This window comes from Tachyglossus aculeatus, unplaced genomic scaffold, assembly GCF_015852505.1.
Source record: "Tachyglossus aculeatus isolate mTacAcu1 unplaced genomic scaffold, mTacAcu1.pri scaffold_67_arrow_ctg1, whole genome shotgun sequence".
Taxonomy (NCBI): Eukaryota; Metazoa; Chordata; class Mammalia; order Monotremata; family Tachyglossidae; genus Tachyglossus; species Tachyglossus aculeatus.
In genome coordinates, this window is record NW_024045089.1 from 129094 (window position 1) to 155754 (window position 26661).

The 26661-nt window shown below is 48.8% G+C and overlaps 1 pseudogene; it reads left to right on the top strand.

Annotated features, from left to right (window-relative positions):
• The first annotated feature begins 3662 nt into the window (after positions 1-3662).
• On the top strand, positions 3663-26661 carry LOC119923893 (annotated as a pseudogene).

A 26661-nucleotide genomic window follows, 5' to 3' on the forward strand; every position in this document is an offset into this window, starting at 1 on the left:
AATTTTTCTGGGTTTCTGAGCGTTCGATTTATATTTCTTTGAGTTTCTTGTCTTGGGCCTTCTGTTTCTCTCTCTCTGCAGGTCATTAGTCGAAGTAGCAACAGCATTAGTAGTAACAGTCATAATGATAACGGTGGAACTTGTTAAGCGCTTACTCTGAGCGAAACACTGTTCTAAGCGCTGGGGAGGATACAAGGTGATCAGGTTGTCGGTCTTCATCCCCATTTTACAGATGAACTAACTGAGGCCCAGAGACGCTAAGTGACTTGCCCAAGGTCACACGGCTGACAGGCGCTGGAGCCGAGATTAGAACCCATGACCTCTGACTCCAAAACCCGTGTTCTTTCCACTGAGCCACGCTGATTCTCCTAGTAAGCGCTAAACAAATGCCATCACTATTATAATTATTATCATTATTATTACAGGGTAATCAGGTTGTTCCACTTGGGGCTCGCAGTCTTAATCCCCATTTTATAGATGAGGGAACTGAGGCACAGAGAAGTGGCTCGCCCAAAGTCACACAGCAGACAAGTGGCAGAGACGGGATTAGAATCCGCGACCTCTGACACCCAAGCCACGCTGCTTCTCGAATAATCAGATTGTACATAGGCCCTTTCCCACATGGGGCTCGCAGTTTATGTAGCAGGGAGAAAACCTAATTTACCGCTATTTGCGAATGAAGGAACTGGGGCCAGAGGAGTTATGTGACTGGCCCAAGGTCTCACAGCAGGTCACACTGCAAGCTGGTGGCAGAGCTAGAATTAAAACTCCGTCTCTTGGGCTAGATATCTCCTTGAATTTTGTTTGGTCTCTGTGCTTCGGTCTCCCTGCCTCTGTTTCTCTGCATCTGCCTGTATTTTAGTCACCCTGCCGCTTCGTGTTTACTGGGGAGAGGAGAGTGGGCATCTGCCAGACATGAAGCGAGAGAGCTTCCAGGGCAGATAAGCTAGTGTGGCTAGATAAATAAGAGGAGTTGCAGTATTTGAATCCTCAAAAACATTTAAGAAAAGGAAACGTCCCCGGGAGAATAAATCGGTTTGAGTGCTTGTCTTCAGTCCAGGCCAGAGGCAGAAGAAAGAGGAACCCGAGAGGTCCGAAGCAACCTAACAATTTCACTTGTCCTATGTTTTACTCGGAGTGATTCATTCATTCAATCAATCAATCGTATTTATTGAGCGCTTACTGTGTGCAGAGCACCGGACTAAGCACTTGGGAAGTACAAGTTGGCAACATATAGAGACGGTCCCTACCCAACAGCGGGATCACAGTCTAGACGGGGGAAGACAGACAACAAAATAAAACATATTAACAAAATAAAATAAATAGAATAGTAAATATGTACAAGTTAGAGTGATAAATCTGTACAAACATATATACAGGTGCTGTGGGGAGGGGAAGGAGGTAGGGCGGGGGGATGGGGAGGAGGAGAGGAAAAAGGGGGCTCAGTCTGGGAAGGCCTCCTGGAGGAGGTGAGCTCTCAGTAGGGCTTTGAAGGGAGGAAGAAAGCTAGTTTGGCAGATGTGTGGAGGGAGGGCATTCCGGGCCGGGGGAGGATGTGGGCCGGGAGTCGACGGTGGGACGGGAGAGAACGAGGCACAGTGAGGAGGTGAATGGCAGAGGAGCGGAGGGTGCGGGCTGGGCTGGAGAAGGAGAGAAGGGAGGTGAGGTGAGAGGGGGTGAGGTGATGGACAGCCTTGATCTGAGTGAGGAGTTTTTGCCTGATGCCTAGGTTGATTGGTACCCACTGGAGATTTTTGAAGAGGGAGTAACATGCCCAGAGCGTTTCTGCACAGAGATGATCCGGGCAGCGGCGTGAAGTGTAGACTGAAGTAGGGAGAGACAGGAGGATGGGAGATCGGAGAGGAGGCCGATGCAGTCATCCAGTCGGGATAGGATGAGAGATTGAACCAGCAGGGCAGCGGTTTGGACGGAGAGGAAAGGGCGGATCTTGGCGATGTTGGGGAGGTGAGAGCGGCAGTTTTTGGTGACCGATCGGATGTTAGAGGTGAACGAGAGAGCGGAGTCGAGGATGACACCGAGTTTGTGGGCTCGTGAGACGGGAAGGATGATAGTGCCGTCCACAGTGATGGGAAAGTCAGGGAGAGGGCAGGGTTTGGGAGGGAAGATAAGGAGTTCAGTCTTGGACATAATTGAGTTTTAGATGGCGGGCAGACATCCGGATGGAGATGTCTTGAAGGCAGGAGGAGACACGAGCCTGAAGGGAGGGAGAGAGAGCAGGGGCAGAGATGGAGATTTGGGTGTCATCAGCGTAGAGATAATAGTTGAAGCCGTCGGAGCGAATGAGGTGACCGAGTGAGTGAGTGTAGACAGAGAAGACAAGGGGACGGAGAACTGACCTTTGAGGAACCCTTACAGTAAGGGGATGGGAGGGGGAGGAGGAGCCCGCGAAGGAGACTGAGAATGAACGGCCGGAGAGAAGAGGAGAACCGGGAGAGGACGGAGTCTGTGAAGCCAAGGTCAGATAGCGTGTTGAGGAGAAGGGGGTGGCCTACAGTGTCGAAGGCAGCTGAGAGGTCGAGGACGATTAGTATAGAGTAGGAGCCGTTGGGTTTGGCAAGCAGGAGGTCATTGGTGACCTCTGAGAGGGCGGTTTCGGTGGAATGTGGGGGACGGAAGCCAGATTGGAGGGGGTCGAAGAGAGATTTGGCATTGACGAATTGGAGGAAGCGGGTGTAGACGACTCGTTCGAGGAGTTTGGAAAGGAATGGTAGGAGGGAGATAGAGCGATAACTAGAAGGGGAGGTGGGGTCAAGAGACTATTTTTCAGAATGGGGGAGACGTGGACATGTTTGAAGGCAGAGGGGAAGGAACCAGTGGAGAGTGAGCGGTTGAAGATGGAAGTTAAGGAGGGGAGGAGGGACGGGGTGAGAGATTTCATAAGATGAGAGGGAATGGGGTCAGGAGCACAGATGGCCGGAGTAGCACTTGAGAGGAGGGAGGAGATCTCATCTGAGGATACCGCTGGGAAGGATGGGAGTGTAGTGGAGAGGGTTGAGAGCCGGGGGGTTGGAGAAGGGGGAGGAGTGACTTTGGGGAGCTCAGACCTGATGGAGTTAATTTTACTGATGAAGTAGGAGGCCAGATAGTTGGGGGTGAGGGAAGGAGGAGGGGGAGGAACAGGGGAAGAGTGAATACTCAATTGCTTTCTTGGTACCCTCAGGCAGTCCTCAGACCACATGGTCAATCACACAGTTGTGACGGAATTCCTGCTCCTGGGATTCTCAGAGGTCCGGGAGCTGCAGGTGGCCCAGGCCGCATTGTTCCTCCTGGTTTACCTGGCGGCCCTGACGGGAAACCTCCTCATCGTCGCCGTCACCCTTCTTGACCGGCGCCTCCACACCCCCATGTACTTCTTCCTCAGAAACCTGTCCGTCATCAACCTCTGCTACATCTCCGTCACCGTCCCCAAATCCATCCTCGATGCCCTGGTCAACAACAGATCCATCTATTTCAGAAACTGTGTTACCCAGGTTTTTTTAGTGGATCTGTTTGTCGCTTTGGAGATGTCCTTCCTCACGGTGTTGTCCTACTACCGCTACGCGGCCATCTGCCTCCCCCTGCGCTACAGCCTCATCATGGACCGAGGGGCCTGTGGGAAGATGGCGGCCGCCTCCTGGCTCAGCGGGGAGCTCTCTGGGACTATGTACTCCGCCGGGACGTTCACCTTAAGCTTCTGCGAGTCCAGCGTGTTCCAGCAGTTCTTCTGCGACGCGCCCTCCTTACTAAAGATCTCCTGTACGGAAACGCACGTTGTCGTTGACGTCACCGTGGTCACGGGTATCGGATTTGGTTTTGTCTCCTTCGTTTCCATCGTCGTCTCCTACGTGCGCATCTTCTCGGCCATGCTGAAGTTCCCGTCCACCGAGAGTCGGGCCAAAGCCTTCTCCACCTGCTTGACCCACCTCGCCGTCGTCACCCTTTTTCTCTCGACCGGAATCTTCGCCCACGTCAAGTCCGTGTCAGACTCCCCCCAGGCCCTGGACCTGCTGGTGTCCGTGTTTTACACCGTGGTGCCCCCCGCTCTGAACCTCCTCATTTACAGCCTAAGGAGCCGGAACATAAAGGCCGCCTTGAGGAAAATCTGTGGCTGAAACCCATCTCTCTCGTCCGGTCTCCCCTCTGCGTCTACTCTGAAATTGGCTGTGTACCCCTTAAGCAGTCCGTTACTCCCCGAGCCCCAAGATAGTCGTAGAAATAGTCTTGTGAACTGCTATTTCCCTTCACCCTGATTGACTTTAATGTACGTCTCCCCCTGTAGACCGTAAGCTTCTTGAGGGCGGGTATCATGTCTACCAACTCCTTTGCGTTATACCCTGTCAAGTGCTTAGTACAGTGCTCCGCAAACGGTAAGTGTTCAATAAAAGCCCATCGACTGATCGACTGATTGATTGCCGTCCCAATCCCCAAAAATGCACCGGGACTGGAAACCACGGGCCTCAGAGGGGACGACGGGAGAGACAGAGAAGATGGAGGAGGGCGATGGGCAGATCCCAGAGACCAAGGGTGGAGTGGTCAGAGGATGGTGAGAGGCGGCCGTGGGGCTAGTGGTGGTCCCACAAAGACAGGGCAGCCAGGGGGAAGAGGTCTAGAGGAGGAATATTAACCAGGAATCATTGCTACAGGACGTGGGCCACAATCAGAGGCCATTAGAGCACCAGAGAGAACAGCTTTGGGTCACAGTTGCCCAGGGAGAAAGCAGGAACTAGAGGGAAAGACTATAACCTCAATTTTTTTAATGCTACCAAAGTGCCTACTAGGTTTCAAGCACAGTACAAAGTGATGGGAAAAGAGAGGAAGCACGGCCTAGTGGGTAGAGCCCGGGCCTGGGCAGCGAAAGGAGCTGATCTGCCACTTTTCTGCTGTGCGATCTTGGGCAAGTCACTCCTCCTCTCTGTGCCTCAGTTGCCTCGTCTGTAAAATCAATCAATCAATCATATTTATTGAGCGCTTACTCTGTGCTGAGCACTGTACTAAGCGCTTGATGGGGATTAAGACTGGGAGCCCCGTAGGGGAAAGGAACTGTGTCTCCTGATTAACTTGTCCCTAACCCAGAGTTTAATGCAGTGCCTGGCACATAGTAAATGTTAAACAGACACCATTAAAAAAGATAATTAATTATAGATTTCGCGTCACTGAACAGAGAGGTGGTGGAGCTGGGATTAATAATAATAATGATATTCATTCATTCTTTGATTCAGTCGTATTTATTGAGCACTTACTGTGTGCAGAGCACTGTACTAAGCACTTGGAAAGTACAAATCAGCACTAAAGAGAGACAATCCCTGCCCACACTGGGCTTACAGTCTAGAAGTTATGTTGCTAACTTGTACTTCCCAAGCGCTTAGTACAGTGGTCTGCACACAGTAAGCGCTCAATAAATACGATTGAATGAATGAATGAATGAATAAATGAATAGAAGGGGGAGACAGACATCAAAACAAGTAACAGGCACTAGACTGTGAGCCCACTCCTAGACTGTGAGACCAATGTTGGGTAGGGACCGTCTCTATAGGTTGCCAACTTGTACTTCCCAAACGCTTAGTACAGTGCTCTGCACACAGTAAGCGCTCAATAAATGCTATTGATTGATTGATTGATTGATTGATTAATATAAATACATAGAATTGGAGATATGTACATATACACACAAATGGTGTTGGGCTGGGAGGGGATAGAGGAAAGGGAGTGAGTTGGCGTGACGGGGAGTGCGGGGGAGCTGAGGAAAAAGGGAGCTTAGTTTGGGATGATGACGATAGTAATTCTATTTGTTATTTGCTGCTTCCGAGAAGCAGCGAGCTCAGCGAAAAGAGCCCGGGCTTTGGAGTCGGAGGTCATTCATTCATTCATTCAATCGTATTTATTGAGCACTTACTGTGTGCAGAGCACTGGACTAAGCGCTTGGGGAGTACAAGTTGGCAACATATAGAGACGGGACCGCTCACGAGTTCAAATCCCGGCTCTGCCAATTGTCAGCTGTGTGACTTTGGGAAAGTCATTCACTTCTCTGGGCCTCAGTGACCTCATCTGTCAAATGGGGATGAAGACCGTGAGCCCGACGTGGGACAACCTGATCACCTTGTAACCTCCCCAGTGCTTTGCACATAGTAAGCGCTTAATAAATGCCATTATTATTATTATTATTAAGCGCTTACTGTGTGCCAGGCACTTTACTAAGTGCTAGGGTGGTTACAAGCAAATCCTTTCTAAAGCACCTTGCCCCTGTTTTCCTATTAAAACATTGCCAACGCACTCTGCTCCTCTAATGCCCGATTACTCACTGGACCTCAACCTCTCCATGTCCTCTCACCCAGGTCCTGCCTCCGGCCTGGAATGCCATCCCTCTTCGTGTCCGACAATGATCCTCCCCACGTTCCAAGCCATTCCGAAGACACCTCCCCTCCAAGAGGCCTTCGCTGATTAAACCTTCTTCTCCCACTCCCTTCTGCGTCATCGTTGCAGTTGGATTTGCAGCCTTCATTCATTCCACCCTCTCTTCCACATCACTTATTCCCATAGCTGTTATTCATTTATTGGTACAGTGCTCTGCACCCAGTAAGTGCTCAATAAATACGATTGAATGAATGAATGAATGAATGATGGCATTTATTAGGCGCTTACTATGTTCAAAGCGCTGTTCTAAGCGCTGGGGGGGATACAAGGTGATCAGGTTGTCCCATGTCCCCTCTAATAATAATAATAATAATGGCATTTGTTAAGTGCTTACTATGTGCAAAGCGCTGTTCTAAGCGCTGGGGGGATACAAGGTGATCAGGTTGTACCATATGGGGCTCACAATCTTAATCTCCATTTTACAGATGAGGGAACTGAGGCACAGTTTTGGTCAAGTGACTTGCCCAAAGTCACACAGCTGAAAATTGGAAGAGTCGGGATTTGAACCCATGACCTCTGACTCCAAAGCCCGGCCTCTTTCCACTGAGCCACGCTGCTTCTCAGTCTTATTCACTCATTCATTCAGTCATATTTATTGAGAGCTTAATGTGTGCAAAGCACTGTACTAAGCGCTTGGGAAGTACAAGTAGGCAACGTACGCTCCACGAGTGACCCAGGAAGTAACATCTGAAATCGGAACAGTTTCAGCGGGGATCGATTATGCCTCAGGAACAATTCTATCAATGATATTCAAATCCCGGCTCTGCCACTTGTCAGCTGTGTGACTTTGGGCAAGTCACTCAACTTCTCTGAGCCTCGGTTCCCTCATCTGGAAAATGGGGATTAAGTCTGTGAGTCCCACGTGGGACAACTTGATTACCTTGTATCTACCCCAGCTCTTAGAACAGTGCTTTGCACATAGTAAGCGCTTAATAAATGCCATTATTATTATTATTATTATATTTTCACCCACATTACCCAGGATTGTGTATTCAGTCAATTATCAGTCAATCAATCAATCAATGGAATATAGTGAGCACTTACTGTGTGCAGAGCACTGTACTAATCGCTTGGGAGAGTCCAATACAACAGAGTAAGTAGACTCGCTTCCTGCCCACAATGAGCTTACAGTTTAGAGGGTGCTTAGTACAGTGCTCTGCACACAGTAAGCGCTCAATAAATACTATTGAATGAATGAATTGAATGAATACAGGGGAGAATAACGTTTATGTAAATATAAATATAAATCAATCAAAGGTTTTTATTGAGCACTTACTGTGTGCAGAACACTGCATTTCCCACCGTCTAGACTGTAAACCTGTTACGGGCAATCAATCAATCAATGGTATTTATCGAGCACTTACTAAGAATAATAATAATAATAATAATAGTGGTATTTGTTAAGCGCTTACTATGTGCAAAGCACTGTTCTAAGCACTGGGGAGGTTACAAGGTGATCAGGTTGTCCCACGGGGGGCTCCCGGTTTTAATCCCCGTTTTCCAGATGAGGTAACTGAGGCACGGAGAAGTGAAGTGAACTGACTCCCAAGCCCCGGTTCTTTCCACTAAGCCATACTGTTATAAGTGCTTACTACAATAACGGCTTACTATGTGTCAGACACTGTACTAAGGGCTTGGGAGAGTACAATACAACATAATTAGTGGATATGCTCCCTGCCCTTCCTCCCTAGATTGCAATCTCATTTTGGGTAGGGAACATTTGTGCTTATTCTCTTGTTTTGTGCTCTCCCGAGTGCTTAGGACAGTGCTCTGCACATAATAATAATGATGACGGCATTTATTAAGCGCTTACTATGTGTGAAGTGTTGTCCACCCTAGCCACGCGTACTCCAGCAGAAGTGGCATTGACTATATTTTCCCTAAAGGCTTAGCATAACCGACTCCATTATATGCAGGGCTTAATAACAGGCTATGTGAGGAATAGGCCGAAGATCCTGTAAATCGAGGAGGGCTGACACTGATTCATTCAATCGTATTTATTGAGCGCTTACTGTGTGCAGAGCACTGCACTAAGCGCTTGGGAAGTCCAAGTTGGCAACATCTAGATACGGTCCCTACCCAACAGCAGGCTCACAGTCTAGAAGGGGGTGATAGGCAACAAAACAAAGCATATTAACCAAATAAAATCGGCTAGGCCCTGTCTGAGATGACCCCATCCTGGGTGGGCCGTGTCTCCTGCTAACATCTCCTCACAAAAGGTTGCCAAATTTTCCCGGAGCGTGGGAATCCTTTATGTAGCTCGGATGGGGAACCAAAGGAAAGGGAAGAATTGGCTGGAATCGGGGCTGTTCATCCCTCGTACCTCTCGTGAGGTGAGTGGGTGGGCGAGCAGTCAACTTTCCCACCTCTACTGCTCTGTCTGAACTCAGGTCTCTGAATCATTTTTCCTATCTGCATCAACTTGTACTTCCCAAGCACTAAGTATAGTGCTCTGCACACAGTAAGCGCTCAATAAATGCCATTGAATGAATGAATGAAAGAATGAATTTACACCGGTTAACTTATTTTACCCCCTGCAAAGCACTGGGTTATCGCCACTTATCAGCTGTGTGACTTTGGGCAAGTCACCTCACTTCTCTGAGCCTCGGTTACCTCATCTGGAAAATGGGGATGGACTGTGAGCCCCACGTGGGACAACGTGATCATCTTGTATCCCCCCCAGTGCTTAGAACAGTGCTTTGCACATAGTAAGCGCTTAACAAATGGCATTATTATTATTATTATTATTATTATTATTATTATTATTCTCTGGGCATCAGTTCCCTCATCTGGAAAATGGGAATTAAGACTGTGAGCCCCACGTGGGACAACTTGATTACCCTGTATCTACCCCAGTACTTAGAACAGTGCTCGGCACATAGTAAGCGCTTAACAAATACCATCATTATTATTATTATTATTATCAAACACCTTTGGTTGACAGAGAACAAACAGAGAAGCAGCATGGCTCAGTGGAAAAGAGAGCCCAGGCTTTGGAGTCAGAGGTCATGGGTTCAAGTACCGGCTCCTCCAATTGTCAGCTGCGTGACTTTGGGCAAGTCACTTAACTTCTCTGGGCCTCAGTTCCTGCATCTGTATAATGGGGTGAAGACTGTGAGCCCCCCGTGGGACAACCTGATCACCTTGTAACCTCCCCAGCACTTAGAACAGTGCTTTTCACATAGTAAGCGCTTAACAAATACCTTTATTATTATTATTGCTTGCACATAGTAAGTGCTTAATAAATGCCATCATTGTTATTATTATTATTGACCTGTCATTTTTCTCTTGTGACCCCACGTGGGGAGGTAGACAATCAATTTTATCAATCACTAGCATTTAACCCTGGCCCTTCCCATTAATCAATCAATCAATTAATCGTATTTATTGAGGCTTACTGAGTGGAAAGCACTGAACTAAGCACTTCGGAAGTCCAAGTTGGCAACATATAGAGACGGTCCCTACCCAACAGTGGGCTCACAGTCTAGAGGGGGGGGCAGACAACAAAACAAAACTGTGATCCCCCCGTGGGACAACCTGATCACCTTGTAACCTCCCCAGCACTTAGAACAGTGCTGTGCACATAGTAAGCGCTTAACAAATACCTTTTTTATTATTATTATTTGCACATAGTAAGCGCTTAACAAATGCCATCATTATTATTATTATTATTATTATTATTATTATTGACCTGTCATTCTTCCCTTGTGACCCCACCTGGGGAGGTAGCCACTCAATTTATCAATCACTGGCATTTAACCCTGCCCCTTCCCATCAATCAATCAATCAATCAATCGTATTTATTGAGCACTTACTGTGTGCAGAGCACTGTACTAAGCGCTTGGGAAGTCCAGGTTGGCAAGATATAGAGACGGTCCCTACCCAACAGTGGGCTCACAGTCCAGAAGGGGGAGACAGAGAACAAAACAAAACATATTAACAAGATAAAATAGAATAGATATGTACAAGTAAAATAAATAAATCTCTTCTGACCTTCCTCATCCTCTCAACTTCAAGTTTTCTCCCTCTCTCAACCCTCTCACCCCAGTCTCTGGCTTTCAAAATTATTCCTTGTTTCCCTGCTTCCTTTGCCCTCCCATCCCTCAAGGACTACACCCCTCCAGGACCCCTGGGGCTAAATCAATCAATCAATCAATCAATCGTATTTATTGAGAGCTTACTGTGTGCAGAGCACTGTACTAAGCGCTTGGGAAGTACAAGTTGGCAACATATAGAGACGGTCCCTACCCAACAGTGGACTCACAGTCTAGAAGACTAAATCCATAAAGCATCCTCTCATTGTAAAACTGAAACAGGGTGTAACTGTAGAAATACTCCTGGTCAGGGCTGCCAACAGGGGTGGGTCCAATCATCCACGTCGTTAATCGTATTTATTGAGTACTTACTGTGTGCAGAGGTTTGTGTTAAGTGCTTGGCAATCCCTATCCACTAAATCAATCAATCGCTGGTATTCACTGAGCACTTACTGTATTTATAAAGGTGCTTGGCACCTAATAAGCACTTAACAAATGCCATTATTATTATGCAGAACGCCTTAGTAATCAGAGCACAGTACAGCTGGTGTTCATTCGATCATATTTGTTGAGCGATTACTGCGTTCAGAGGAATGTACTAAGCGCTTGGAAAGTACAATTCAGCAACAGATAGAGACAATCTCTGCTCACAGCGGGCTCACAGTCTAGAAGGGGGGAGACAGACTTCAAAACAAGTAAACAGGCATCAATAGAAATAAATAGAATTAGTGATGATAATAATAATAATAATAGCGTTTATCAGTAGCTGCTTCTATTGATTAAATAAATAGAATTATAAATGAGTACGTAATAATAATGATGATGGCATTTATTAAGCACTTACTATGTGCAAGGCACTGTTCTAAGCGCCAGAGAGTTACAAGGTGATGAGGTTGTCCTACGTGGGGCTCATAGTCTTCATCACCATTTTACAGATGAGGGAACTGAGGCCCAGACAAGTGAAGTGACTTGCCCAAAGTCACCCAGTTAACAATTGGCGGAGCCAGGATTTGAACCCGTGATCTCTGACTCCAAAGCCCGGGCTCTTTCCACTGACCTACGCTGCTTCTATTGATATAAATAAATAGAATTATAAATGTGTATATAGATAATAATAAAAATAATGGGATTTATTAAGTGCTTACTATGTGCAAAGCATTGTTCTAAGCGCCTGGGAGGTTCCATGGTGATCAGGTTGTCCCACGAGGGGCTCATAGTCATCATCCCTATTTTCCAGATGAGGGAACTGAGGCCTAGAGAAGTGAAGTGACTTGCCCAAAGTCACCCAGCTGACAATTGGCGGAGCCGGGATTTGAACCCATGATCTCTGACTCCAGAGCCCGGACTCCTGCTACTGAGCCACGCTGCTTCTATTGATATAAATAAATAGAATTATAAATGTGTACATAAATAATAATAGTAATGATGATGGCATTTATTAAGCGCTTACTCTGTGCAAAGCACTGTTCTAAGCGCTGGGGAGGTTACAAGGTGATCAGGTTGTCCCACGGGGGGCTCACAGTCTTAATCCCCATTTTACAGATGAGGGAACTGAGGCCCAGAGAAGTTTAGTGACTTGCCCAAAGTCACACAGCTGACAATGGGCGGAGCCAGGATTTGAACCCATGACATCTGACTCCAAAGTCTGGGCTCTTTCCACTGAGCCACACTGCTTCTCAGCGCATACTATGTGCAAAACACTGTACTAAGCCCTTGGGAGAAGCAGCGTGGCTCAGTGGAAAGAGCCCGGGCTTTGGAGTCAGAGGTCATGGGTTCAAATCCCGGCTCTGCCAACTGTCAGTTGTGTGACTTGGGGCAAGTCACTTCACTTCTCTGGGCCTTAGTTGCCCCATCTGTAAAGTAGACTGTGAGCCCGCTGTTGGGTAGGGACCATCTCTATATGTTGCCAACTTGTACTTCCCAAGGGCTTAGTACAGTGCTCTGCACGCAGTAATCGCTCAATAAATAAGACTGAATGAATGAATAAAATAGGGATTAAAATTGTGTGAGTCCCCCGTGGGACAACCTGATCACCTTTTAACCTCCCCAGCGTTTAGAACAGTACTGGGCACATAGTAAGTGCTTAAAAAATACCAACAGTATTATTATTATTACCGTATAACAATATAACAGACACATTCCCTGCCCTCACAAGCTTCTGGTCTGTCTCTGATCTCCCATCCTCCTGTCTCTCTCCACTTCAATCCATACTTCATGCTGCTGCCCGGATTATCTTTGTCCAGAAACGCTCTGGGCATATTACTTCCCTCCTCAAAAACCTCCAATGGCTACCAATCAATCTGCGCATCAGGCAGAAACTCCTCACCCTGGGCTTCAAGGCTGTCCATCACCTCGCCCCCTCCTACCTCACCTCCCTTCTCTCCTTCTACTGCCCAGCCTGCAACCTCCGCTCCTCCACTGCTAATCTCCTCACTGTACCTCGTTCTCGCCTGTCCCGCCATCGACCCCCGGCCCACGTCATCCCCCGGGCCTCGAATGCCCTCCCTCTGCCCCTCCGCCAAGCTAGCTCTCTTCCTCCCTTCAAGGCCCTGCTGAGAGCTCACCTCCTCCAGGAGGCCTTCCCAGACTGAGCCCCTTCCTTCCTCTCCCCCTCGACCCCCTCTCCATCCCCCCATGTTACCTCCTTCTCTTCCGCACAGCACCTGTATATATGTATATACGGTTGTACATATTTATTACTCTATTTATTTATTTATTTACTTATTTATTTATTTATTTTACTTGTACATTTCTATCCTATTTATTTTATTTTTTTGGTATGTTTGGTTTTGTTCTCTGCCTCCCCCTTTTAGACTGTGAGCCCACTGTTGGGTAGGGACTGTCTCTATGTGTTGCCAATTTGTACTTCCCAAGAGCTTAGTACAGTGCTCTGCACATAGTAAGCGCTCAATAAATACGATTGATTGATTGATTGATTGATTCTGGTCTACAAGCAGAGAAGCAGCGTGGCTGAGTGGAAAGAGCCCAGGCTTGGGAGTCGGAGTTCGTGGGCTCTAATCCCGGCTCCGCCGCTTATCAGCTGTGTGACTTTGGGCAAGTTACTTCACTTCTCTGGGCCTCAGTGACCTCATCGGTAAAATGGGGAGTAAGACTGTGAGCCCCACGGGGGACAACCTGATCACCTTGTATCTACCCCAGCTCTCAGAACAGTGCTTGGAGCATAGTAAGCACTTAATAAATGCCATTATTATTGAGAAGCAGCGTGGCTCAATGGAAAGAGCCTGGGCTTTGGAGTCCGAGGTCATGGGTTCAAATCCTGGCTCTGCCAATTGTCAGCTGGGTGACTTTGGGCAAGTCACTTCACTTCTCTGGGCCTCATTCATTCATTCAACCGTATTTATTGAGCGCTTACTGTATGCACAGCACTGGACTAAGCGCTTGGGAAGTATAAGATGGCAACATATAGAGACGGTCCCTACCCGACAGCGGGCTCACAGTCTAGAAGGGGGAGACAGACAACGAAACAAAACATATTAACAAAATAAAATAAATAGAATAAATATGTACATGCAAAATAAATAAATAGTGTAATAACTTTCTACAAACATATATACATATATACAGGAAAATGGGGATTAAGGCGGTGAGCTCTTGTGGGTCACGGACTGTGTCTGACCTGATTAGCTCATATCTTCCCTAGAATTTAGAAAAGCGCCTGGAACCTAGTCTCTTAACTTCTCTGCACCTCAGTTACTTCATCTGTAAAATGGGGATAATACTAATAACAATAATGGCATTTATTAAGCGCTCACTATGTGCAAAGCACTGGTCTAAGCCCCCCGTGGGACAACCTGATCACCTTGTAACCTCCTCAGCTCTTAGAACAGTGCTCGGCACGTTGTAAGCGCTTAACCGATGCCATTATTATCATTGGTAGTGGTTAGTAAGTGCTTAACAATACCATAAAAAAGTAAAGAATGGCCACTGTGGTCAGGGAAGGGTGAGGAAGCTGGGAAGTTGGTGAAGGGTGAGGAGGGAGAGAAGAGATTCGGGGGAGATCAGCACTGGGGGAGGGGGCTAGGAAACGTCTCAGGGGGCCGCTGGCAGGGCAGATGGAGGGGGGGCTTTATTCTGGAGAAATGGACACCCCCCGAAAACCCTCCCCAGGGCGGCCATCACGTCCCGGTTCCTCAGGCTGTAGATGAGGGGGTTTAGAAGGGGGGGAACCACGGTGTAGGACATGGACACCAGCAGGTCCAGGGCCGAGGGGCAGTCAGACACGGGCTTGAGGTAGGTGAAGGTTCCGTTGGCTACGAATAAAATCACGACGACGAGATGGGACAAGCAGGTGGAGAAGGTTTTGGCCCGGCCCTCGGCGGCCGGCATCCTCAGCACGGCCCGGAAGATCCGTGTGTACGAGACCGCGATGGAGATGAAAGAGCTGTAAGAAAAGATGCCGCCAAAGGCGACACTGGTATCGATGACGACGGGCGACCCAAACAAGAGATCTTCCGGAGGGAGTGGACATCACAGAAGAACTGCTGGACCTCTAGGAGTCCGTAGAAGCCCAAAGAGTACGTCCCTGCTGTGTATATCGCCCCGAAGAGCCCCGCGACGAGCCAGGAGGCAGCCGCCATCATCCCACAGGCCCCTCGGTCCATGATGAGCCCGTAGCGCAGGGGGAGGCAGATGGCCGCATAGTGGTCGTAGGACATCACCGTTAGAAGTAACAGCTCGGACCCAGAAAACAGGACCACCAAAAAGACTTGAGCCACACAGCCCCAATAATAGATGGACCGTTGGTCCGTCAGGGAGTTGTGGATGGATTTGGGGACGGTGACGGAGATGAGGCCGATGTCGAGGACGGACAGGTTCCCGAGGAAGAAGTACATGGGGGTGTGGAGGCGCCGGTCGAGGACGGTGACGGCGACGATGAGGAGATTCCCCATCAGGGCTGTCAGGTAGACCAGGAGGAACAGCGCGGCCTGGACCAGCTGCAGCTCCCGGACCTCCAAGAATCCCAGAAGCAGGAATTCTCTTAGCGCCGTACGATTGTCCTGGAAGGAAAACGGGACGGATCGGCACCGTTAAACGGTCTCGTCAGCGGCTTGCAAAATACATACGCAATCGCTGCCAAATCAGTTGTTTAGTGGCTCAAACAATCAACTTATTTACGAAGCGCTTACTACGTGCAGAGCCCTGTACTAAGCGCTTGTGAGAGTACACTGTAACAATAAAATAGGCACATTCCCTGCCCACGGTGAGTTTGCAGTCTAGTATCGTCTAGTCATGGCCAGAGGAAGTCTAAGACCCGGATGATTTGGGTACCTTAGCAAGATCAAGGCTGTACAAATCCATTTTTCCTCTACTGGGACATGGTTTTCCCCAAACTGTACCCAGAGTCTTCCTTGAGTGACTGTGAAAAGAGCCAGAGAACTCATTTATGGAGCGCTTACTGCGTGCAGAGCCCTGTACTAAGCGCTTGTGAGAGTACACTGTAACAATAAAATAGGCACATTCCCTGCCTACGGTGAGCTTGCAGTCTAGTCCAGCGCAGGTCCTCCGCTTCTCCCTCCCGGCCCCCTCCCTCCCCTTCTCCCCGCCCCCACCCCATCCCAGTTCTCCTTTAACATCGTCACCCCCCTTCCCACTCTCCCCGCCCAGGCCCCCGCCAACTCATCCCAATCCAAACCCTCCCCACCCCTCGCACCCTTCCCCCTCCCTCCCCACCCTCGACAGCTGCTGCCAAGTGTGGCCTCTGGAACCCCCGCTCCGTTTTAAGTAAGACCCCTTTCATCCTGGACCTTTTCCTTTCCAGTTCTCTACTCCTCCTCGCCCTAACTGAAACATGGCTGTCGCTGGACGACACAGTCTCTTCTGCCGCTCTCTGCAGTGCAGGCCTCTTCTTCTCCCACTTCCTCAGACTCACCGGAAAAGGAGGAGGTGTCGGTTTCCTTCTCGCCCCCCAATGTCGCTTTCGCACTATCCCTCCTCCCCCTTCCCTTTCCTTCCCTTCCTTTGAAGCCCACATTATTCGCCTCTACCACCCCCTCCAGATTCTTGTAGCCGTCATCTACCGCCCTCTCGGCCCCACTTCCAACTTCTTTAACGACTTTGACCCCTTCCTCACCTTCCTTCTCTCCTTCTCCATGCCCACTCTGATCCTCGGAGACTTCAATATCCACATGGATATCCCTAACGACTCCTCTGCCGCCCGCCTTCTATCTCTCCTTGATGCTGCCAACCTCTTCCTCCACCCCACCTCACCCACTCACCAACTTGGTCATACCCTCGACGTCATCATCTCCTACCGCTGCACTGTGTCCACCCTCACCAACTCTGTAATCCCTCTTTCTGATCATAATCTTCTCACCTGCCTCCTCGCTCACACTCCTTTCCCCTGTAAATCCGTATTACTCACTCACAGAGATCTCCGCTCTCTGGACCCCACCCATCTTTCAGAGCGCCTCACACCCCAACTCGCCGCCCTCTCCTCTCTACCCAGTCTTGATGATCAGATTACTGCTCTCAACTCTACCCTTTCTACTCAGCTAGACTCACTCGCTCCCCTTTCCCTTCGCTGCTCTCGCACCACTAACCCACAGCCCTGGATCACTGCCACTGTCCGCCTCCTTCGCTCTTATGCTCGAGCTGCCGAACGCTGCTGGCGAAAGTCTAAACACCATGCCAACCTCGTTCACTTCAAGTTTACCCTTTCCTGCCTTAACTCAGCCCTCTCTTCTGCCAGACAAAACTATTTCTCCTCCCTTATTGACACCCATGCCCATCACCCCCGCCAGCTCTTCCGTACATTCAACTCCCTTCTCAGGCCCCCGGTTCCTCCCCCTCCTCCTTCCCTCACCCCCAACGATCTGGCCTCCTACTTCATTAACAAAATTAAATCCATCAGGTCCGACCTCCCCAAAGTCTCTTCCTTCCTTTCTCCATCCCCCCGGCTCTCAACACTCTCTGCTACTCTCCCATCCTTCCCAGCGGTATCCTCAGAGGAGCTCTCCTCCCTCCTCTCAAGTGCTACTCCGGCCACCTGTGCTTCTGACCCCATTCCCTCTCATCTTATGAAATCTCTCGCTCCATCCCTTCTCCCCTCCTTAACTTCCATCTTCAACCGCTCACTCTCCACTGGTTCCTTCCCCTCTGCCTTCAAACATGCCCATGTCTCTCCCATCCTAAACAAACCCTCTCTTGACCCCACCTCACCTTCTAGTTATCGTCCCATATCCCTCCTACCATTCCTTTCCAAACTCCTTGAACGAGTTGTGTACACGCGCTGCCTAGAATTCCTCAACAACAACTCTCTCCTCGACCCTCTCCAGTCTGGCTTCCGTCCCCTTCATTCCACGGAAACTGCACTCTCAAAGGTCACCAATGACCTCCTGCTTGCCAAATCCAACGGCTCATATTCTGTCCTAATTATCCTCGACCTCTCAGCTGCCTTTGACACTGTGGGCCACCCCCTTCTCCTCAGCACGCTATCTGACCTTGGCTTCACAGACTCCGTCCTCTCCTGGTTCTCCTCTTATCTCTCCGGTCGTTCTTTCTCAGTCTCTTTTGCAGGCTCCTCCTCCCCCTCCCTTCCTCTCACTGTGGGGGTTCCCCAAGGTTCAGTACTTGGTCCCCTTCTGTTCTCAATCTACACTCACTCCCTTGGTGACCTCATTCGCTCCCACGGCTTCAACTATCATCTCGACGCTGATGACACCCAGATCTACATCTCTGTCCCTGTTCTCCCCCCCTCCCTCCAGGCTCTCATCTCCTCCTTCCTTCAGGACATCTCCATCTGGATGTCCGCCCGCCACCTAAAGCTCAACATGTCGACGACTGAGCTCCTTGTCTTCCCTCCCAAACCTTGTCCTCTCCCTGACTTTCCCATCTCTGTTGACGGCACTACCATCCTTCCCGTCTCACAAGCCCGCAACCTTGGTGTCATCCTCGACTCCGCTCTCTCATTCACCCCTCAAATCCAAGCCGTCACCAAAACCTGCCGGTCTCAGCTCCACAACATTGCCAAGATCCGCCCTTTCCTTTCCATCCAAAACGCTACCCTGCTCATTCAAGCTCTCATCCTATCCCGTCTGGACTACTGCACCAGCCTTCTCTCTGATCTCCCATCCTCGTGTCTCTCTCCACTTCAATCCGTACTTCATGCTGCTGCCCGGATTATCTTTGTCCAGAAACGCTCTGGGTATATTACTCCCCTCCTCAAAAATCTCCAGTGGCTACCAATCAATCTGCGCATCAGGCAGAAAATCCTCACCCTGGGCTTCAAGGCTGTCCATCACCTCGCCCCCTCCTACCTCACCGCCCTTCTCTCCTTCTACTGCCCAGCCCGCAACCTCCGCTCCTCCACCGCTAATCTCCTCACCGTACCTCGTTCTCGCCTGTCCCGCCGTCGACCCCCGGCCCACGTCATCCCCCGGGCCTGGAATGCCCTCCCTCTGCCCATCCGCCAAGCTAGCTCTCTTCCTCCCTTCAAGGCCCTGCTGAGAGCTCACCTCCTCCAGGAGGCCTTCCCAGACTGAGCCCCTTCCTTCCTCTCCCCCTCGTCCCCCTCTCCATCCCCCCATCTTACCTCCTTCCCTTACCCACAGCACCTGTATATATGTATATATGGTTGTACATATTTATTACTCTATTTATTTATTTATTTTTCTTGTACATTTCTATCCTATTTATTTTATTTTGTTGGTATGTTTGGTTCTGTTCTCTGTCTCCCCCTTTTAGACTGTGAGCCCACTATTGGGTAGGGACTGTCTCTATGTGTTGCCAATTTGTACTTCCCAAGCGCTTAGTACAGTGCTCTGCACATAGTAAGCGCTCAATAAATACGATTGATTGATTGATAGTATCGTCTAGTCATTTCCAGAGGGAGTCTAAGACTCGGATGATTAGTGTATCTTAACAAGATCAAGGCTGTACAATTCCATTTTTTCCTCTACTGGGACATGGTTTCCCCCAAACTGTGCCCAGAGTCTTCCTTGAGTGACTGTGGAAAGAGCAGGTCAGTCAATCAATAATATTTGAGCATGAAACAGTAGAAGGAGTTAGAGGACCTGGATTCTAATCCTGCTCTGCCACCTGTATTCTGGGTGACCATGGGCAAGTCACTTCACTTCCTTTATGCCTCAGTTGCCTCATCTGTAATAATAATAATAATGATGGTTTGTATTAACCACTTACTATGTGCCGAGCTCTGTTCTAAGCGCCAGGATAGATACAAGTAAATCAGGGTGTCTCACTTGGGGCTCACAGACTTCATCCCCATTTTCCAGAAGAGATAACTGAGGCCCAGAGAAGCGAAATGAATTGCCCAAAGTCGCACAGTTGATAAGTGGCGGGGCAGGGATGAGAACCAAAGACCTCGGACTCCCGAGCCCGGGCTCTTTCTGCTAAACCATGCTGCTTCCTAGACTTTTCTAGATTTTAATCTGTAAAATGGGGATTAAGACTGTGAGCCCCCATGAGGGTCAGGGATTGGGTCTAATCTGATTAACCTGTATCTACCCCAGCGTTTAAAACTGTTCTTGACTCATAGTAAACGCTTAACAAATACAACAATAATAACAATTAGCAATAATAATAATAATAATGGCATTTGTTAACCACTTCCTATGTGCCAAGCACTGTTCTAAACGCTGAGGTAATGTCCAGTGAGACTTGGACAAATTGTTGCTGGGTTTCCCAAGAGGAAATGGGTTATGAAGCAACGTTGCTCAGTGGAAAGAGCACATCATCATCATCATCAATCGTATTTATTGAGCTCTTACTATGTGCAGAGCACTGTACTAAGCGCTTGGGAAGTACAACTTGGCAACATATAGAGACAGTCCCTACCCAACAGTGGGCTCACAGTCTAAAAGGGGGAGACAGAGAACAAAACCAAACATACGAACAAAATAAAATAAATAGAATAGATATGTACAAGTAAAATAAATAGATAAATAGAGTAATAAATATGTACAAACATATATACATATATACAGGTGCTGTGGGGAAGGGAAGGAGGTAAATGGGGGGATTAAAGCGCTTAATAAATGCCATTATTATTGTTATTATTAATTGGCAGAGCTGGGATTAGAACCCATGACCTAATAATAATAATAATGATGGCATTTGTTAAGCGCTTACTATGTGCAAAGCACTGTTTTAAGAGCTGGGGGGATACAGCGTGATCAGGTTGTCCCAGGTGGGGCTCACAGTCAATCCCCATTTTACAGATGAGGTAACTGAGGCACAGAGAAGTGAAGTGACTTGCACAAGGTCACACAGCAGACATATGGTGGAGCCGGGATTCGAACCCATGACCTCTGACTCCGAAGCCCGGGCTCTGTCCACTGAGCCACGCTGCTTCTCCATTCAGTCGTATTTATTGAGCGCTTGCTATGTGCGGAGCACTGTACTAAGCGCTCGGGAGAGGACAGTGGGACAATAAGCAGACGCCCTCCTTGCCCGCAGCGAGCTCCCCCTCGCAGCGTCCCAAGGATGGCCTGAGTTCCGAACCCGGGCCCAGACTGGACTGGACGTACGCTCTCGGCTGGATACTCCCCCCATCACCGTGCGGGGTAGACACTGTACTAAACGCTGGGGTAGACGCAAAACAATCAGGGTGGCAGTCTCAACTTCTCGTCCTCTAGACCGTGAGCTTGTTGTGTACAGGGAACGTGTCTACAACTCTGTTGTACTGTGCTCTCCTAAGAGCTTAGTACAGTGCTCTACATTCATTCATTCATTCCGACGCATTTATTGAGCGCATACTGTGTGCAGAGCACTGGGCTAAACGCTTGGGAGGGGACAATACAACAATACAAAGCTACATTTACTACAAGAAGCGCTCAATAAATACCACCGATAGCTTGATTAATGTATGCCTGCCTCTCCCCATAGCACTTGTATATATGTTTGTACATATTTATTACTCTATTTATGTATTTATTTTATTTCTACATATTTATTCTATTTATTTTATATGGTTAATATGTTTTGTTTTGTTGTCTGTCTCCCCCTTCTAGACTGTCAGCCCACTGTTGGGTAGGGACCGTCTCTATGTGTTGCCGACTTGTACTTCCCAAGCACTCAGTACAGTGCTGTGCACAAAGTAAGCGCTCAATAAATACGATTGAATGACTGACTGAATGAATGAATGTGCCCACCATCTCTGTTGCGCTGTATTCTCCCAAACCCTTAGTCCAGTGCTCTGCGCAAAGTAAGCGCTCAATAAATACCATTCATCCATTGACAGACGCCTGTCTCCCCCTCTAATATCACTTCTCAGCTGGGTGACTTTGGGCAAGCCGCTTCACTTCCCTGTGCCTCAGTTCCCTCCTCTGTCAAATGTGGATGAAGACTGGGAGCCCCCCGGGGGACAACCTGATGACCTAGTATCTCCCCCAGCGCTTAGAACAGTGCTTGGCACATAGTAAGCGCTTAACAAATACCATTCCTATTATTATTATCGTCATTATCATTATTATTAAGAATAGTAATAGTAGTATTTGTTAAGCGCTCACTATGTGCCAGGCCTCTAGATTGTAAACTGGTTGTGGACAGGGAGCGTGTCAACCAACTATTGCATCGTGCTCTCCCAAGTACCCAGGACAGTGCTCCGTACATAATAATAATAATAATGATGGCACTTATTAAGCTCTTACTATATGCAAAGCACTGTTCTATGCGCTGGGGAGGTTACAGGGTGATCAGGTTGTCCCCCGGGGGGCTCAGAGTCTTAATCCCCATTTTACAGATGACGCCCAGAGAATAATAATAATAATGATGGCATTTATTAAGCGCTTACTATGTGCAAAGCACTGTTCTAAGCGCTGGGGAGGTTACAAGGTGATCAGGTTGTCCCACATGGGGCTCAGTCTTCATCCCCATTTGACAGATGAGGGAACTGAGGCACAGAGAATAATAATGATAATGATGGCATTTATTAAGCACTGGGGAGGTTACAAGGTGATCAAGTTGTCCCACTAGGGGCTCACAGTCTTAATCCCCATTTTACAGATGAGGCCCAGAGAATAATAATGATGATGATGGCGTTTATTAAGCACTTACTATGTGCAAAGCACTGTTCTAAGCGCTGGGGAGGTTACAAAGTGATCAGGTTGTCCCACATGGGGCTCACAGTCTTCATCCCCATTTGACAGATGAGGGAACTGAGGCCCAGAGAATAATAATAATAATAATGACATTTATTAAGTGCTTACTATGTGCAAAGCACTGTTCTAAGCACTGAGAAGTGAAGTGACTTGCCCAAAGACACCCAGCTGACAATTGGCGGAGCCGGGATTTGAACCCATGACCTCTGCCTCCAAAGCCCGGGCTCTTTTCCACTGTGCAACGCTGCTTCTCATAGTGAGTGCTAGATAAATGCAAGTGCTTAGTACAGTGCGCCACACACAGTAAGCGCTCAATAAATACGATTGAATGAATGAATGATAAATACCAATGATGACGGGCTCCTTTGTTTTATTTATTTTATTTATTACTGTATTTATTTCTTTTATTTGTACATATTTATTCTATTTATTTTATTTTGTTAATATGTTTTGTTTAATTCTCTGTCTTCCCCTTCTAGACTGTGAGCCCGCTGTTGGGTAGGGTCCGTCTCTAGATGTTGCCAACTTAGACTTCCCAAGTGCTTAGTACAGTGCTCCAAACACAGTAAGCGCTCAATAAATACGATTGAATGAATGAATGAATGTTTTTCTCCTTTCATTCATTCATTCAATCATATTTATGAATGTTTTTCTCCTTTCATTCATTCATTCATTCAATCGTATTTATTAAGCGCTTTCTGTGTGTAGAGCACTGTACTAAGCGCTTGTGCAGTCCAGGTTGGCAACATATAGAGGAGGTCCCTGCCCAACAGTGGGCTCCTCCAACCCTGCTGATAATAATAATACTTGTGATATTGTTAAGCGCTTAACTCTGTGCCAGGCGCTGTGCTAAGTACTGGTTGCAGCTCCCCCATCTCCCCAACTCCCCTAGGGGGGCGAGGGGGAACGGGGCAGGAACAGAGCGAGGAGATGCTGTGACCTTTCAGGGGTCGCTGACGTTCGAGGACGTGGCCGTGACCTTCAGCCCCGAGGAGTGGACGAAACTGGGGCCCGCCGAGCGCCGCCTCTACTGGGACGTGATTCTGGAGAACTACCAGAACCTCCTCTCCCTCGGTGAGCACTTTGCCCTCGGCTGGCGAGAAGCCAGGGGGTTTTCATTCGATGGATAACAGTAATAATAATAATAATAAAGGCATTTATGAAGCGCTTCCTATGTGCAAAGCACTGTTCTAAGCACTGGGGAGGTTACAAGGTGATCAGGTTGTCCCACGGGGGGCTCACAGTCTTCATTCCCATTTGACAGATGAGGGAACTGAGACCCAGAGAAGTGAAGTGACTTGCCCAAAGTCACCCAGCTGACAAGTGGCGGATCCGGGTTCGAACCCATGACCTCTGACTCCAAAGCCCGGGCTTTTCCCACTGAGCCACCCTGGAGAAGCAGCCTGGACTCTCATGCATAATAATAAATAATAATAACAATAATAATAATAATAATAATGGCATTTATTAAGTGCTTCCTATGTGCAAAGCACTGTTCTAAGCGCTGGGGAGGTTACAAGGTGACCAGGTTGTCCCACGGGGGACTCAAAGTCTTCATCCCCATTTGACAGATGAGGGAATTGAGGCCCAGAGAAGTGAAGTGACTTCCCACAGTCACCCAGCTGACAAGTGGTGGAGCCGGGTTCAAACCCATGACCTCTGACTCCAAAGCCCAGGCTCTTCCCATTGAGCCACACTGGAGAAGCAGCCTGGCCTCTCATGCATCCCTTCGGGAGTCCTGTGCTCTGCACACAGTAAGCGCTCAATAAATACGATTGAATGAATGAATGAATTGCGTGCTTACCATTGGCAGAGCACTGTACTGAGCGCTTGGGAGCTCACCTCCTCCAAGAGGCCTTCCCAGACTGAACCACCTTTCTCCTCTCCACCCTCCATGCCCCCCGCCCTACCTCCTTCCCCTTGCCACAGCACCTGTATAGATGTTTGTACAGATTTATCACTCTACTTTACTTGTGCATATTCTATTTATTTGGTTAATGATGTGCATCCGCTTTAATTCTGTTTGCTCTGACGACTTGACACCTGTCCATGTGTTTGGTTTTGTTGTCCGTCTCCCCCTTCTAGACTGGGAGCCCGTTGTGGGGTAGATTTTGCCGACTTGTACTTCCCAAGTGCTTAGTATTTATTGAGCGCTTACTGTGTGCAGAGCACTGGACTAAGCTCAATAAATACGACTGAAGGAATATCATGCGTTCAATCGCTCAATTCATTCATTCAATCGTATTTATTGAGCGCTTACTGTGTGCAGAGCACTGGACTAAGGTCAATAAATACGAATGAAGGAATATCAAGCGCTCAATCGCACAATTCGTTCATTCAATCATATTTTTTGAGTGCTTACTGTGTGCAGAGCACTGGACTAAGCTCAATAAATGCGACTGAAGGAATATCAAGCGCTCAATCGCTCAATTCGTCCATTCAGTCGTGTTTGTTGAGTGCTTACTGTGTGCAGAGCACTGGTCTAAGCTCAATAAATATGACTGAAGGAATATCAAGCGCTCAATCACTCAATTTGTTCATTCAGTCGTATGTATTGAGCGCTTACTGTCTGCAGAGCACTGGACTAAGCTCAGTAAATACGACTGAAGGAATATCAAGCACTCAATCGCTCAATTCATTCATTCAGCCATATATTTTGAGGGCTTACTGTGTGCAGAGCACTGGACTAACCTCAATAAATACGACTGAAGAAATATCAACCGCTCAATCGATCGATCGACTGGTCGACACCGCCCCCACCCCGTCGCAAATCTATCCGTTGGTAGACAAGTTACCACGTTCACTCCCGTAACCCGAATAAGCAACCCGAGAGATGGCTGACCTTTCCATTTCTGTCCATTCCAGATTGTAAAACCCCAACCGAAACCAGCGAGCCCATTGCCCGGAAGCCGGAGGGGGACAGGGAAGCCGTTTTCCAGAAGCCGGAGGGGAACAGGGAAGCCGTTTCCCACGGGGCGGTCTCCGGGAAGCTCTCCCAGACCACCCCCGGGCCTTCCATGGAGGGACAGAGCCGGGAAGATGGGAGACGGAGAAAAGTTCCCGGGCGGGATGCCGGTTTGGGGGTCCCCGGAGAGCCCTGTAAGAAGTCCTCCCTGGCGTCTCACAGCTGTAAGGAATGCGGAAAAGCGTTCAGTCGACACTCCACCCTTGTTACGCACCAGAGAATCCACACCAGAGAGAAACCCTACAGGTGTCACCAGTGTGAGAAGGCCTTCAGCGACCACTCGATGCTCATGACCCACCGGCGGATTCACACCGGGGAGAAACCCTACCGATGCAGCGAGTGCGGGAAGGTCTTCAGCGAGCACTCAGCCCTGACGAAACACTGGAGGATCCACACCCGCGAGAAACCCTACCGCTGCGGCCACTGCAGCAGGGCCTTCCGGGATTCCTCGACCCTCATCAAGCACCAGCGGATCCACACGTGAGAGAAGCCGTACGGGTGCAGCGAGTGCGGGAAGGCCTTCAGGCAACGCTCCATCCTCATCAACCACCAGAGGATTCACACCGGGGCCAGGCACTACGGGTGTGAACGATGTGGGAAGGCCTTCGGCGATCGCTCGATGCTCATCAACCATCAGAGGATTCACATCGGAGAGAAGCCCTACGGATGTAACGAGTGCAGAAAGGTCTTCAGTCATAACTCGGCCCGGACGAGGCACCAGAGGATCCACGTGGGAGAGAGACCCTATCGCTGCGGCCGATGTGGGAAGGCCTTCAGTGACCACTCCGTCCTGGCGACGCATAAAAAGAGTCACACCGGGGAGAGGCCTTACAGGTGCGGCGGCTGCGGGAAGGCTTTCGGGGACTCTTCGACCCTCATTAAACACCAGAGAATCCACACTGGGGAGAAGCCCTACAGATGCGACGACTGCGGAAAAGGCTTCAGTCAGGGCTCGGACCTGGTGAATCACTGGAGAATTCACACCGGAAAGAAACCTTACATATGTGCCGAGTGCGGGAAGGCTTCTGGTCAAGGGTCAACCCTCATTAACAACCAGAAGGTTCACAATGGAGCGAAAGTCCACAGACGGAACGGGCGTGAAAAGGCTTTCGGCCAAACCTCGGCCGTGGTCGGTCCCCGGAGACCTCACACGGAAGAAAAATCCCCCATGTAG